Source organism: Halichoerus grypus, chromosome 5 (genome assembly GCF_964656455.1).
Source record: "Halichoerus grypus chromosome 5, mHalGry1.hap1.1, whole genome shotgun sequence".
Lineage (NCBI taxonomy): Eukaryota > Metazoa > Chordata > Mammalia > Carnivora > Phocidae > Halichoerus > Halichoerus grypus.
The window spans coordinates 69475912-69488711 of NC_135716.1; the positions used below are offsets into that span (position 1 = coordinate 69475912).

A 12800-nucleotide genomic window follows, 5' to 3' on the forward strand; every position below is an offset into this window, starting at 1 on the left:
AAACTATCCCAGAGCCTTACCCTTCCAGAGGAAGGGAACCCTCCCACTGTCTTGTGGCTACTCCAAATCCTGGCCCCAAATCTACTTTCATTTTAGATCCCTTGTTTCTTCCTTAAGCAATAAAGAGAATTTGGAGAGGACAGGACTGAATCAAATGTTCAGCGACTTGAAGACTTATAAGAACACTGTAGCTCTCTAGTCTGAACTGGGAAGTTCTACTATTCCAGAACTGATCGAATATGCCCACACCACTGACTTTCTAGGGTCACATCATCCAGCATTTTGGGAGAAGTGCAGGTTTGGGGGAAAGAAGGAGTGACTGGTTTGCTAGCGAGATGGCCACCATTCAGGCTGCAGATGGGTATCTTATAGCTCAAAAGGAAGAACTAGTCCCTCAAATTTGTCATTTTTTAGTAGCTGGGATACCTCAACTGCCTCTCAGTAACCAACAAGTTAGCTAAACAACATCTAGTTATACACCAGGACAAGGGCACATATAATTTTACGCCTACTCCTGAGGAAAAGTGAAAATGGTATAGCCGGTCACTACTGCAGGCCACTTATTCTTTCCAGTCATAATTTAGGGTTACGGGGACTTTTTAGATTAAAAATAAAATCAAGATATATGGTTTGATAAGCTCAATGAGTAAGAGTAACCTAACAATAATAACTACTCAATACATATGCCATATGCTATACCAAGTGCTTTAGATAAAGTATTTCATTAATCTTCCACCATAACCCTGGATAGACTCACTCTCTGACGTGATGTCGGAACTCAAGTTCTCAGCCACCACAGAATAAAACCTCCATAAGAACAACTGTTCTCACCTCCATGGGAGAGGAAGGGCAGAAAGAGTGAAAGGCATGGGACCTACTCATTTTAGACGCTAAGACCTCTGGCCCCACAAATATAGTAGACACAAACAGAGGAAGTGTGGACAGAAATAACCTATACTGACTGGATCCAGTAACAGGGTATGATACAGGATGACAGGGTGTTGCCAGTATTTTTAACAGACCTTTGTCTATTAATTCAGAAATGGTGGTCTCAGAGCTGGTCGAGGACACAATGGAGGCAAGATGGTTACACACGCAGATTCTGGACACTGGCCAATCTAGATTCAAATTCCTCCTCCATCACTTGCTAAAATTGTAAGGTCCTGAGCAATTTAACCTCTCAACCGAGGTCTCCTCATCTATCAATGGAGATAGTAATTCTACTTATCTCCTAGGTTCTGATAGGTAAATGAAACAATCCATTAAAACACTTAGCATAATGCCTACTTGACTGGAAATGCTCCATAACTAACTGCTGGTTAGTAGCTACAGTTATTACTGTTATTTATAATGTTGTTTTGTTATTTCTCACCATTTTAGCTGATTGCCCCAACACAACCTAATAGAAAAAATAAAGTTTCTTAATTTAAGATTTTTAAATTCTCAAGATGAGTCTGCATGATTTTTCTGACAAGATCAATACACCTGCAATCGGCCAAAGTAAAATTCCAAGCACAAACAAGGTCAAGTATACGAGAATATAAAATATTGCAATAGAGAGGTTTCAAAAATGTTCACCTTGAGGATGTAGGCTTAACAGTTTCAATACGTTAGTCCCATCCATAAATAAAGTAATTTCTAGACCCATACACGTTAAAATACATCACCCAGCAAAGCATATTTTTGATTGTACACCTGTGCTCAAATTGATTTTATTATTCACTTAGTGCAATGGAAGGAACCTTCTTGGAAACTAAAGCATGCTTATAATTCCATAAGGGACTTTCTCACCATTCACCTCTTAGTATCACGTTAAAGATGATAGTTTTTAGGTGCGTTTAAATAATAGTACACTTGCTAATTATGTTTTAAACACCAACAGATTCTGTTATGGGTATCTTACAGAAGAATAAAGAGACAACAAAGTGGACTCTTTAGAAGATTAAAGTAGTCCCCCAACTTGCCATAGGACTAGGGGAAAAAATTAATTACTGAGGTATCACGTATCCTTTATCAGACCTACTGCAACTACAGTGTAAAAATCTCTTGACTATTTTAAGTGGTGGATACCAGGGAGAGTATGACATGTCAAAACTAACACAGTGTCTAATTGCCTGCCTTTCCCTCCACAAAGTCTCAATGTGGCAATCCAGGTCCCAATGTCCCCATGCTGACAGTGACTCCTTACCTGACCTGCCCCGCCCCACACCCCACATATGAGCTACATGGTGGAAAACTCAAACCTGCTTTCTCACTGGCGTTGCAGACTGGAGGTGGGAGGGGGCGGGACAAATAAACATCCCCTTTATTCTTCCACTAAAACCCACATCACAGGAACCTGCACGCAGCTTTCCATTTAGTGTCTACACCTCTGAGAAGGCAATGATTTCTTAAACTTTAAGAATACACTGCTGATGAGAGCAAACAAAAAAATATATCTTAAAAAGTTTTTGAAAAACTTAAAACTACCAAGTTGAAGAAAGAGTGCAACAAGCAAACTGCCACAGAGTAAGGGACAACAGCCTATCGGAAGGTAGACTAAGCGTGCCCAGCTGTTCTATTCCACCACAGGAAACCTACTACTCCTGAGGTTTCAACTTATCCAAATAATCGCTCAGAACAACTAGAGGTAAAACTTTCACATGAAGCATGTCCCTACAATCAATCTACATCCCTAAATTCGCCTGTAAAGCCACACGATCTTGCCTATCCTCAAGGAGACAGGAACAACTCAGGGAGACTCGACCATGTCACACTGGCCACCAGAGAAGCCTACGAAGAACAATGTCAATGAAAGTGCCTTTCAAACAGACCCCTACCCAAAGGCAAGGAGTCCCAGGAAGGATCTTTTCATGCACACCAAGATCAAAGTCTGATTTATAACAAATATAAGTGAGTAGTATCATTACCTACATAAACTAACAAACACAAAAATATAAACACTTCCCTCAAAAACTGTTTCAAGATAAACGTTCAGGATTTTCATAATTTATCTCATTAGAAGCTTTTCTGGATTTATCAGTTAGCATCTCTCATTTGCTACCAACCATGCTGTATAATCCACTTTTTATAATAATTGAACAAAGTGGCTTTTAAGATAATTTACATGGCAAAGTTACACATCCTCCACTAAAAAACAGGTAAGGATTCTGACGTAGGATGGTATTTTTTCCACAATTATTTAGGTATTGTATCATTTCTACCACACCCATGTATGACTGCAACCAGCTCCTAAAATACAATTAACTCCCCTGGCTGAGCACAGTGGGACCCACTGGCTACCTGCTGGGAACCTGAGCACCTTGTGTCTGTACGTAACTAGCAACAGAAAGCCACCATCACAATGTGGAGATACAAAAGAACAAAATGTGGCAAAGTCTCCTTACCATAGCATTCTATTCTCAGTCTTAATGAGCAAACTTATACAAAGTGCTACATCTCAAGCAAGTAACAAAGTGCCACATATTAGGCAAATAACAAAGGTTTCTTCTCAACACCCCCCCCCCCCATTTCATTGACCTTCACCAGCATTCCTTGGTGGACTCACCATATACCACCTTTTGAGGAACCTAGCAGATCATTTTGGGGAAGTTTTGGAATGCCACTAGCAATGGAAAGAAAGCTGAGCAATGGCATCATGGTCCATTATCTGCTACCTCAGTCATACGCTATAAGAGCTAATAAATACCCTCCTCAAATCTGGTCCTCATGAGGTGCTCCCTGCCTCAGTGAATAGTATCACCAACCAGTCAGCTAGCCAAGCAGTGTATATGCTAGAAACCTACATTCCCTGACACCTTCTTCTCCTTGAGAGCAAATCTATCCTCAAGTCCTATTCATCAAACCTCCAAAGTATTTTTCACACCAGTACATTTTTCTCCATCCCCACGGCCATCAATTTGTCCAAACCATTATTATTTCCCCATCAAATGGACCATAACAACAGCAGGCTGGATGCTATCCCTAACGTATTCTACCTCTTCAGCCCCACCCATCAATCCAATCTTCTTCAGAAAATAAATCTGTTCATGTCAAACACTGCTTAATACTCATCAGTGGTTCTGTAACTTTTTTCAAATCCCAAATTCCGTATTCCATAGGCCCCACCCAAGTTGGCCTCTGCCTGTCTCTTGGGTCTTATGTAGCTGCTCTCTGTAGACCTCAAACACACTACCTCCCTCGAGGTTAGCTAATGCTACCCTCCTCTTCTAGCATCATTTATATGGCAGTGCTATAGCCACTTCCTAAGGGCTGACACCACCACCCCCAGCTAGATACGCCCCCAAGTCACTCTCACTCCTCCCAATATCCACTGCATAGCACCTAGGACAGTCCGGTTGCTTTACTTAGGTTTTGTCTGGGTCTACCACGTCTTCTTGTTGCACCCCTGTATTCCCAACACAGCACCTTTCAGGTGGCAGGTACCCAATAAATACTTGAGTGGATGAACAAGAAAACAAAGCAGGAAAACTAATCGTAGTCCACAGTCATTTGCCGCTAGAGCCAAGCTTGACACCCACAGCACTTTAGGGGCTAAAAGGGCCACTAAAGAAAGCGTCACCAATTCCACACTGGCATAAGCAAACATGCCCAAGGACCAATCAGCCTTTTACTACCAAGTGATGCTTCTGTATTACTATTCTACATTATTTTTTAACAGAACCCTCTAAAAATACTTCACTGAGAAAACAATCATGTTTTCAGTCACCTAACGTTAGTTAAAAGGTACAGAAATCTAGTTATGATAATGAATACAACCTTCTAAAATGAAAACAGTAATCAAATCTTGGAATAATTATCTCTGCATTTTTCTATATGGATAATCAGTTTTACAAAACAAAAAACAAAAAACCTCCAAACCATTACATAGCAGAGACAAATTATTATCGGCTTAAGAACACCTCTAAGAGCTGCGCTGAATTCTTAAGCCAAAGGTACTTTTGATCAGAACCTAAGAGGGAGAGCGAGACTCTTGCAGAGCCAGTTCAGTCATCCAACACAAACAAACCCAGTACCTCCCCTACACTGGCACCAAGCTAGGCACCAAGCAGACAACCAGGACCAAGACCGCCCTGTAATACTGGGTGACCAGCCAGAGGCAGTTCATTTAATTAATCTCTCTGGGCTTTAGTTTCTTAATCTGTAAAATGAGAAAGTTAGACTAGCTCTCTAAGGTCCTCACTCTCTAAATATCCAAAGATTCACTAATGATTTTAAGATAAATTTCTATTTGACGATATCCTGATGATTTCCTACTTCTATTCATTATTCTTATCACAAAGGTGTGGTTTAAAAATTTTAATATATTGATAAAAGTAAAATATAAAAGATCAGCAGTAGCGTTTTTAATTACCTTCCCAGCTCCTAACTACCACCATAATCAGCTATGGTCTTCTGCCTGTCATAATTGCAAACCAACCTGAAATACAACATGACATCTTCTTCTTTTTTGTAGAAAAATTAGGTGATCATTTACTCCCAATTTCTTTTATACTTTGCCATCATCCATCATCTTTGAATATCAAAGGGTTGTTTTTTTTTTAAGAAGCAATGCAAAATAATAAAGTTTTCTAAGAAAAGGAAAATTTTATTACCCAAATAAAGCTATAATGACTTTAGAAACCTGATTAGATATAATACTAAACTCTGAATTTCAAGTGACATAAAAAAGAATAGCTTTTTTTAAAAGATACACAAATGTGTCCATACGAATGGGCAAGACAATGAGAGTCACACAGGGCCAATGTGTTCCTGACATCATCTCAACATCATCCAAAATGTTCCTTCACCATCTTTTAGTGAATTTAGCTGTGTGACCTATAGCTATTTAAGTGCTTGTTTGTTTACATCTAGAAACCATCTGAATACTGAAAGTACATCACTTTATTACAAAGCTGAAGCTTTAAGGGCTTTTTTTTTTTTTTTTTGTAGTCACACACTTTACTCAGCCCTGACTAAGCATTTTTATTCTTGCAATGCCTTATTTATAGATGTTTATAAGATGGCCCTGGTGTCTGCTATCAAATCCGAAAGGCCATATATGGATAATAAAGGATGAAAGATAACTACCTCCAAAGTTAACCTTAAAAGTTAAATGTGAGTATTTGGTTACCTGAAGAACTCTCTCTCCCACTAGACAGGAAACTCTCTGAGGGAAAGCCCTGCCTCGTATTTGTCATTTACACACCGAAAGGCTTACCAGTGAACACTGAAACAAGAGTAAAAAATGGATGGCGACTTTACCGCAAGCAAACTTTCTTAAGCACAGGGAATAAAATGTTGTAAACCTAGGTCTGAGATAACTACTCCTAACCTTAGCACTTAGATTGCTCTTATACACTGAAGCACTCAGATTGTATTCTCTCACAGATGAAAACACTCTTTTTCTTTTGACCTAATTGCTTAAAAACCATACTATAAATATTACATTATTGACTGTGTTTGTATGAGAAAGTTGTAACGTTTCTTTGATACATTATTATAAAGGTACTCCTCACGATATTCATTTTAATTCAGTAAAAGAAAGACTCTCATAAAAAAAAAGTTTGGGAAATAGTCCTATAAGTCCCACTAATTAAAAACTAAACCAAATACAGGTGAATCTATGAAAGTTCTATTTTAAAAATAAGTTACTAGACGCATTTTAAACTTGACTTCTATATTTTAAACTTGGGGGAAAGGCGTTATCGTTTCCTCAAAAGAGGAAAATAATGTTTGAGTTTTTAAACCATCACCATCACGTATGATACACAACCTGTATCATTTTTCTATCCTAACTTCCATGTAAAGACACAGAAAAGGAAGTAATTTTTTAAATTAACTTAAAAATACACCTATTGATTAAACCAATATAACTAGTTTGGAATTCCCATGCCAGTCTATATTATTATTCATTTCTTACCTAAAAATTCATTTGAATCTTGAAAAACCTAGAATTCCTCAGGCTTCAATTTACTGGCTTGCACAGAGGGAGGAAAAAAAATAGAACATATCAAGAGAATATAAATTATAAAATACATAGTGCTGGAAAATAATTCTTAAGTGTCATGGTGAGGAAATTCACCTGTTACAAGCCTCACAAAAATCCATTATTCTCTTTATCAGGTCATCAAAAAGGGGAGAATGTCATATTCCCACTAGTGGCAAAATAAGAAAATTCGGTTCCTAAAATTTACTGCAAGTCCCTATCAATTTCCAAATTCTGTTTACTTAGTAACTTTTTTCTACAGTACAGATTTTTCTGGGGAAAATAAACTTTTCATGAGCAAATCTGGAAGACATAAAATGTCTCCTACTTATTATCACCTAGAAAGGCAAACCGAGTACTGCTCCGTGCCCCAAGCACCTAGCTTTCAGCCTCTTTATTATCATTGTCAATGAATGGGCCCCAGTCAAATGAAAGCTGCCATTTTAGGGTAAAGACTGGAGGGCTTCTGTTGTGCAACAGCAAGACAAAAACACTCCGCGACAGATGTACTCTGGGGGCTGGGAGACGGATTCAACTTCATAAAATCACTGCTCAAGTTATTTCTGAAATAAGAAATACCTACTACTCACACATTACTACAATCTAAATAGAATTATAACTGGGATAAACCAGGTTCCCATGCTGTTAAGGTCGTAGTCACTAAGATTTGTTTGTCATCATTAGAATTATCTGTGAGGAAATAAAGAGAACTATTTTTTTTCCCCCTATTTGATTACGTATAGTGAGTACTCCCCCCTCTCGTTATTGGGAGAGAATTGGGGGGGAAATACACTCACCCTCTTTGAAAGGTATTGCCCACTGCAAAGACGGCTTAAATTAATATTTTTAGAAAATAAAAATCAGGGCCTTCATATAAATCCTTTTAAAATAAATTAAAATATTCAACATACCCCAGCAATCGAGCCCAGAGGATGGACATATTTCAAGATAAGTTATTTAAATCGATTGCAAGATAATATACAATGGGAAACTAAAAAGTATACTTAGCGAGTGGAGAGCTGGATAGTGTATCTAATTCTAGCAATTCAAAAGGAAACTCTCCATGTGGGTTGCTACTTTTCTTTTGTCCATTGTCTGTTCAGAAGAGGGGGGAAAAAAACTAGTTTAAAATCGAGGCGTGAACAGTCTCTAAAAGTGACCTCCGGGAAAACCGTCCGACCCATAGCAGGAGCACTCCCCGCGCCGCCCGCTCTACGGGGGCGCTCACAAAGCGGGCGGCCGGCCGGGAGTTTGGGGTGCGCTCCCACGGCGCGGGGCTCCTCGAGGCAGAGCCATCCGGAGAAAGGCGGCTCGGTAATGATGGCTGCTCGGGGCCGGCGGCTCCTTCCCCGGAGCCTCCCGACCCCCCCCCACCCCCCGCCCGGGATCCGCCGCCCTCCCCACCCCCCCGGGCCGCGCTCCGCCCGCGCGGACGCGGCCGCACCGCAGCCCACCGGGTGCCCGCGCCCCCGCACCCCCGGTGAGCCCAGTCCCCGGTGCGAACCAAACAAACAACGCGTCCCCCACCGCCCTCCTTCCTTTCCCCGCTGACCGCTTGGCCTCCAGCCACCTCGGCCGTTCACGCTCCGAACGGCGGATCTCTGCGGGGGCAGAGCGCACCCGAGCCATCTCGGGGGCCACCTGGTGACCCCCCCCAGGCGCTGACCCCCAGCGGGGTCGGGGGTGGGGGGAGGTGAGTTGCCTCGGGGGGTTAAAGTCGCTATTATGCAGTCGCCGCCGCCGGCCCGGCCAGCTCGGCAAGGTGGGGTCCCCTCCTCGCCGCGCCTCCCCGCGCTCGCCCCGGCCCCGCTCCCTTTCTTCTCCTCCTCGCGCACTTGGGAGCCGCCGGGGAGCCCCGAGAGCCCCCGGCTCCGGGCTCGCAACTCCGCGCCCGCGGCGGGCACGGGTTGGGGTCCGGACGCCCCCAGCGCCGCGTGTTCGCGCCGCCCCCGCCCCACGCGGCGCCCCGCGCACTTTCCTCGCCGCCGACCCACCTCGCCCGGTGGCCGTCCCCGCGCGGGCCGGCGCCGCCGCGCCAGGAGGGACGCACTTTGTTCGCGCCGGTGCGGCCGCCGCTCCCGGCGAGCGCGGCGTGGTCGGTCCGGAGCGGGGGGCGGGGGCGGGAGGCGGGGGTCGCCGCCGTCCCCGAGCCGCCGCCGCCGCCGCTCAGCCGCCCCGCGCCCGCGCGCCCATCGCCCACTCGCACTTGAGTTGGAGCCCAACTTTTCCTCCTTCCTTTTTCTTTCGAATGGAGCCGGCAACTCGTGCTCGGCGCCGGCGGGAGGAAACGCGCTCGCGCTCCCCCGCGCGCAGACACGCTCCCTCCTGTCCCCCGTCCCCCCCCCACGCCGGCAGCACAACAAAAAGCCATTTACATGCGAGGAAGTGACCCTCGGCCGGACCGCGCGCCCCCGCCGCCGCCGGCCCAGCGGACGCAGGCAAAAGTTGGGGCGCCGGGCGGCGCTCGGGGCGCGGGTTCGGGCCCCGCGGGCGGCGACGCCGGCGACACGGCACGGGCGGCGCTGCGCTCCTGCGCCGGCCTCGGCCCCCGCCCGCCCTCGCCCCTCGCCCCTCGCCCCGCACACGCCCAACTACTCGCTCCCAACTCCTCGCGCGGCCCCGGCCCCGGCCCGGAGCGATTTCCTGCCGCCGCCCCTCCCGGAGGCGCCCGGCGAACTCTCGCGCTCACCGGGTCGGTCGGTAGAGCTCCTCCGCTGCCCTGTGCCGAGGGGAAAACAAAACGCAGAACGGGCTCCGGAGTTGGCTCGGCGGCCGCGGCCAGGGGGCTAATCCACGGGCGCGGAGTTGGCCGGGGGCGAACGGGGCTCTGGCGAGTTTCAGGGTCTCCGGGTCCCCGGGCCGCCTCCTCAGCGGCGCTCCTTTGTGTAATTTCACTCGATTCAAGTTTAATCCGATAGTTCCCGAGCACGAGCGCGTCCGCACTACCACGGCTCAACCCCCGCGCCGCCGCCGCCGCCGCCGCCGCCACCGCTGCCGCCGCCGCCGCCGCCGCCGCGGCCCCAGCACGCCAGCGCCTGCGCGCGCCCGGCACGCTGCGCGCGCCCGAGGCCGCGGGGCCGCGCGCGCCCGCCGGCGGCTCCCTCCGCGCCGCGCCCGCGCGCCGCCACCTGACGTCAGGCGCGCCTGGCATAATTTATGCAAGAATTCGGCCGGGGTGGCGGAGGCCGAGGGAGAGGCCGAGAGAAAAGGGGCGGCGCGGGGCTGCGGGGCCGCGGGCTGCGGAGGGCGGGCCGGGCGCCACTTCCCGTCCCCGGGCGGGCGCCGGCGCTGCGGGCGGTTCTCCCCGCCGGCCGGTGCGCGGCCGCCGCGCAGCCTCTCTGGCAGGGCTCTTCCGAGCGCTTGGCCGCCGCGCGGCAGCGCCCCGGGCGCGGGCTGGAGAGGGTGCCACGTTTCCCCGCGCGGCACCTTCCCGGAGTCAGGGTGCGCCGCCTCGGGGCAGGAAGCGGCGGCTGGGAGCCAGCAGCGGTCCTCCTGGCCACAGCGAGGGGTTTCCAACGCTACGCGGACGGCGGCGGCTCGAGGGGTTTGGATGTCTCTTCTGTAATTATCCTTCAACTTGAAATTATTTTCCCACATGAAATTATTTAGAATGGACACATACCATTTCAGCTAGATTTATCCTGCCTCTCCACATTGCTTTTCCTACCTCCTCGTTGACAGGACAGCCGGACCCACTACTAGATCAAAAAGTTTAACTAGATGGCGTTGATTTTGTTGAATTTGTTACCATGCCAAAAAAGGGAGAGAGAGCGCAATCATTATGAAACAAAGAAATAGGTTGTGTGCCCATTATTAAACGTGTCAGGACTAGAATGTTTTAATCATTCTTTGGCAAAAATGGCACTTTTATATGATCTCCTAACCTTTAATGTCCACACCTCTTCTTCTGTTTCTCCTCCCGGTACAAAAGGAATAGTAAACCTGGAGAAATTTTTCCTGTATTAATTTTCCTTTTAGGAGATAAATCTACAACATTTGCCAAGCACTTTCTGTGTGCAAGTTACTGAGCAATGATAATTCTTTTATTTATTTATTTTTTAATGATAATTCTTTTAAACTGTCAACAATTGTACACTTTAAGATGATGTTATTAGGTTGAAGATTACATTTACTGTTAAATCAAGGATGGAACTTTTATCAACCAAAGATAGTCCTAAAATAGAGTAAAGCAACTTGCTATTATTAGACTCCAAAATAAACAGAAAATTGCAAAACTATGCAAAACATACTTTCTCCTCATTCACCACCTGTAGTGCTAAGATTAATCACAATATTTCTATTTGAACAAAAGATTAATCAAAACCATTTTGCTACACAATAACTAGAACTACTCAATAATTTTGATTATACTAGACTTAACCACTAAAACATTTATTTTTCTATTATTAGTAATAGTTTTCTAAAGGTTTGTTACACTATATTGTCATTTATTAAAATGCATTGGTTTTGGCTTTCTTTTGTCATTTGAGTGTTGTTTTAAAGGAGGTAAATATTTCATTCAAGGGATTTACAGATAAAGAGCAGAAAGAAGAATGACACTACAGAAAATTCTGACATTAAAAAATTGGAAAACACTAAAATAAACTTCTCCCTGTTTTATAGCCCCATATCATAAACCAAGAATCAGAATTCTGAGGTTAGGTTTACATTTCCATTACATTTCTGTTATATCTCTCAATGAAAGCATGTGGGGGATGCTTTGGTGTATGTGTGTGGGAGAGAGAGAGGTTAAAGACAGGATACAATGTCTACAAAGAAATCACTAGTGCCTTGCTATTTCAGAGGTCATAAAACTGACAAAAGGAACTATTTCTTATTTTACAGTATACCCCAGCTCACTGTCAGGTGTAAATATGTTTCAAGGCTAATTGTGAGCAAAAACAAAAATGATATCTGCATATAATGAAAGTGTATTAATCTTCAATCAACAAATAGTACTAAATGACTTTGAGGAGGTCCCCTTATGCCCTTGTAATTTAACTAGAGAGGTAGGACATTTTTCTTGAAACACGAGAGATGGTAAAGTAGTACAGCCAAAGCTCAAACTAGAAGCAAAACGGCTGTACTGCCCCTTCATGATTTATTCTCCCTCCTTATCCCAACCACTGTCCTGACAGCCATGATGGAGAAGACTCTAAGCTTTTAGAAGTTGCACTGGTGTAGAGTTTGAGGGGCCTTGAAAAGCAGGGAGCCTCAGGGGCAAACTCTAGGCAGCTCTGGCCTACTGAAGTCGCTACCTCCCCCCACCCACCCACCCCCCGCGTCACCCCCCCATCCCCACTACCCTTTAGATTCCACTGTTTTCTCTCCATTTGCTGCACTATTGAAGTTCTCCCAATGAGAATCATTTGAATTCACAAGCTTTCCCTTTAAGTATGCAAATACCTTAAGGAGAGATAAGGGACTCTTGGTCATTCACAGATGATTGTAAATTAGGTCAATGGGTCATTTTCCTCCCAACAGCTAGCTGAGACTAACAAATTTAGAGATTTATTTATTCATTCAACACAGAGTGCCTAAGAGGTTCCAGGCATTGTTTTAGGCACTGAAGATGCAGTAGGGAACAAAACAAACCCAAATTCCTGCCTTCCTGAAGTTTACAGTCTAACAGATTGGGAGTTTTGATTCAGTGGTTAGACAAACTGGTAGTTTTGGAGTCTGAGCCCTTGGGGGATAGGGCAGGCCTGTGTTCCTTACAGCCAGAAGGCATTGGAAAGGTACTAGGGACCTGGAAGATGGACATAAAAGTATGGATTGGGTGCCTGCAGAAAGCAGTGGAGAAAAATACCAAAGACAACTTAACCTGTTACAA

At 45.4% G+C, this 12800-nt stretch overlaps 1 protein-coding gene across 5 annotated transcripts in view; it reads right to left on the reverse strand.

Annotated features, from left to right (window-relative positions):
* The window catches only part of CHD7 (chromodomain helicase DNA binding protein 7), a 187221-nt gene extending 177265 nt beyond the window's left edge, over positions 1-9956 (reverse strand). For 3 of the 5 annotated variants that reach the window (XM_078072355.1, XM_078072356.1, XM_078072354.1), the window contains exon 1: positions 9657-9954. The gene's annotated coding sequence lies outside the window, so the exon portion shown is untranslated. Of the gene's footprint in view, positions 1-9656 lie in introns of all 5 variants that reach the window. The other 2 variants (XM_078072358.1, XM_078072357.1) reach the window with 2 other exon arrangements.
* Between the last annotated feature and the right edge of the window lie 2844 nt (positions 9957-12800).